Raw genomic sequence first — 3,738 nt, 5'->3', positions numbered from 1 at the left:
CTGATAATTGAAATATTCATTTCCGAGGAATATCCTGAATCTCCTCTGCATCCAGTACAAAGGCATCCTTCCCACAGTATGGAGATCAGAAGTGCACACACTCCTCCAACTTAAAGCTTAATTAGCTCCCTATAAATGTGTATCAAGCTCTCCCTGCACTTACATTCAATGCAGCAGCTAATGAAAAGAATGTTAAATGCTGTCTTGGTGTGCTGCTGACTTTAGGGATCTACGGGTTTGTACGGGTATTTCTCAGTGGTCTCGAGGCCCTTGCAATTCCTGGCGAATATCCTAGTTTTATTTACCCGTCCAACATGCGTCAGCTTACGCACATCAGGATTAAACTTGAAATGTAATTTCTCCGCCTAACATGTGGACTAATCATCCACAAATACTGGTTCAAATCCAGTTGCGGCGGTAGAAATGTATAGTCAAGTGAACAGAATTTTGGCAGATAATTGAAATGCCAAAATCAGGAATACTTAGAACAAAATTATCAGATTATCGCAAAGTAACAAGCATCCAAAAAGTAACAAGCATCCAATTTCTGGCTTAGCATACAACATTTTATATTGGACTAGACCAAGGGGGGCCAGTTGGGTCAAGTCAAGTCAAGTTTATTTGTCACATACACATACGAGATGTGCAGTGAAATGAAAGTGGCAATGGTCGCGGACTTTTGTGCAAAGGACAAACAACCAAACAACCAAACAAATTATAAACACAATCAGAATACACATATTCTATTACATAATAAATAATGGAAGGAAAAACGTTCAGTAGAGTTAGTCCCTAGTGAGATAGACGTTTACAGTCCGAATGGCCTCTGGGAAGAAACTCCTTCTCAACCTCTCCGTTCTCACCGCATGGCAACGGAGGTCCTGTCCCCTCAACGCGTGGTCGGAGGAGGGGGGCGGCATGCAGCGTCACACACACACTAACCACCCCCTACACACATGGCTACCCCACGCGATACTTTAAACTAGAACGGTTGGGGGGAGCGACTCAAATAGAGAAAGCTAGTAGACAGTGTGTGAGGCAGGAGGCAGAGAAGGGAAGCACTCAGACCCAACGTGCAGGGGGGGGGGGGAAGAAGAAAAAATAATAATAAACAGAGAATAAGAGGTGGTGGGTTTCTTAAATGTGTGAACAGAGAGACAGAGGGGTGTAAACCGAAGGTTGAAGCAATAGGTAGCAATGTGAAAAGTAAAAGTGGCAGGCAGACAATCCAGGGCAAAAATCAAAAAGTTCAATTTTTCAACATAATTGTATAAGGGATAAGAGTGTTATAAAAACAAGCCTGAAGGCTTTGTGTCTCAATGCAAGGAGCATTCGTAATAAGGTGGATGAATGTGCAGATAGCTATTAATAATTATGATATATTTGGGATCACGGAGACATGGCTCCAGGGTGACCAAGGCTGGGAGCTGAACATCCAGGGATATTCAATATTCAGGAGGGATAGACAGAAAGGAAAATGAGGTGGGGTAGCGTTGCTGGTTAGAGGAGATTAACGCAATAGAAAGGAAGGACATTAGCTTGGAGGTTGTGGAATCGATATGGGTAGAGCTGCGAAACACTAAGGGGCAGCAAACGCTAGTGGGAGTTGTGTACAGGTCACCGAACAGAGTAGTGGAGTTGAGGATGGCATCAAACAGGAAATTAGAAACGCGTGCAACAAAGGTAAAACAGTTATAATGTGTGAGTTCAAGCTACATATAGTTTGGGTGAATCAAATTGGCAGGGGTGCTGAGGAAGAGGATTTCTTGGAATGTATGCGTGATAGTTTTCTAAACGAACATGTAGCCGAACCAACGAGAGAGCAGGCTATTCTAGACTGGGTTTTGAGTAATGTGGAAGGGTTAGTTAGCAGTCTTGTTGTGCGTGGCCCCTTGGGCAAGAGTCACCATTATATGGTTGAGTTCTTCATTAGGATGGAGAGTGACATTGTTAATTCAGAAACAAGGGTTTTGAACTTAAAGAAAGGTAACTTTGAGGGTATGAGACGTGAATTGGCCAACATTGACTGGCAATTGATTCTTAAAGGGTTGACGGTGGATATGCAATGGAAGGCATTTAAATATTACATGGATGAACTACAACAATTGTTCATCCCAGTTTGGCAAAATAATAAATCAGGGAAGCTAGTGCATGCGTGGATAACAGGGGAAATCAGGGATAGTATCAAAACAAAAGATGAAGATAACAAATTAGCCGGAAAAAAGCAGCCTACCAGAGGACTGGGAGAAATTCAGAGTCCAACAGAGGAGGTCTAAGGGCTTAATTAGGAAAGGGAAAATGGATTATGAAGGAAAACTGGCCGGGAACATAAAAACTGACTGCAAAAGTTTTAATATATATAGGAAGAGAACGTGATTAGTTAAACAAATGTTGGTCCCTTGCAGTCAGAAACAGGTGAATTGATCATGGAGAACAAGGACATGGCAGACCAATTGAATAACTACTTTTGTTCAGTCTTCCCTAAGGAAGACAAACAATCTGCCGGAAATAGCAGGGGATCAAAGGAGATGGAGGAACTGAGCGAAATCCAGGTTAGCCGGGAAGTGGTGTTAGGTAAATTGAATGGATTAAAGGCTGATAAATCCCCAGGCCCAGATAAGCTGCATCCCAGAGTACTTCAGGAAGTAGCCCCAGAAATAGTGGATGCATTAGTGATAATTTTTCAAAACTCCTTAGATTCTGGAGTAGTTCCTGAGGATTAGAGGGTAGCTAATGCAACCCCACTTTTTAAAAAGGGAGGGAGAGAGAAAACGGGGAATTACAGACCAGTTAGTCTAACATCGGTAGTGGGGAAACTGCTAGAGTCAGTTATTAAAGATGGGATAGCAGCACATTGTGAAAGTGGTGAAATCATTGGACAAAGTCAGCATGGATTTACGAAAGGTAAATCATGTCTAACGAATCTTATGGAATTTTTCGAGGATGTAACTAGTAGAGTGGATAAGGGAGAACCATTGGATGTGTTATATCTGGACTTTCAGAAGGCTTTCGGCAAGCTCCCACATAAGAGATTAGTATACAAACTTAAAGCAAACGGTATTGGGGATTCAGTATTGATGTGGACAGAGAATTGCTGGCAAACAGAAAGCAAAGAGTAGGAGTAAACGGGTCCTTTTCGGAATGGCATGCAATGACTAGTGGGGTACCGCAAGGCTCAGTGCTGGGACCCCAGCTATTTACAATATATATTAATGATTTGGACGAGGGAATTGAATACAACATCTCCATGTTTGCGGATGACACGAAGCTGGGGGGCAGTGTTAGCTGTGAGGAGGATGCTAGGAGGCTGTAAGGTGACTTGGATAGGCTGAATGAGTGGGCAAATGCATGGCAGATGCAGTATAATGTGGATAAATGTGAGGTTATCCACTTTGGTGGCAAAAACAGGAGAGTAGACTATTATCTAAATGGTGGCCGATTAGGAAAAGGGTGGATGCAACGAGATCTGGTTGTCATGGTACACCAGTCATTGAAAGTAGGCATGCAGGTGCAGCAGGCAGTGAAGAAAGCGAATGGTATGTTAGCATTCATAGCAAAAGGATTTGAGTATAGGAGCAGGGATGATCTACTGCAGTTGCACAGGGTCTTGGTGAGACCACACCTGGAGTATTGCGTACAGTTTTTGTCTCCAAATCTGAGGAAAGACATTCTTGCCATAGAGGGAGTACAGAGAAGGTTCACCAGACTGATTCCTGGGATGTCAGGACTTTCATATGA

The sequence above is a fragment of the Amblyraja radiata genome, unplaced genomic scaffold, assembly GCF_010909765.2.
Source record: "Amblyraja radiata isolate CabotCenter1 unplaced genomic scaffold, sAmbRad1.1.pri S93, whole genome shotgun sequence".
Classification (NCBI taxonomy): domain Eukaryota; kingdom Metazoa; phylum Chordata; class Chondrichthyes; order Rajiformes; family Rajidae; genus Amblyraja; species Amblyraja radiata.
The sequence above is the reverse complement of the archived record's forward strand: the minus strand, read 5'-3'. Positions refer to the sequence as shown.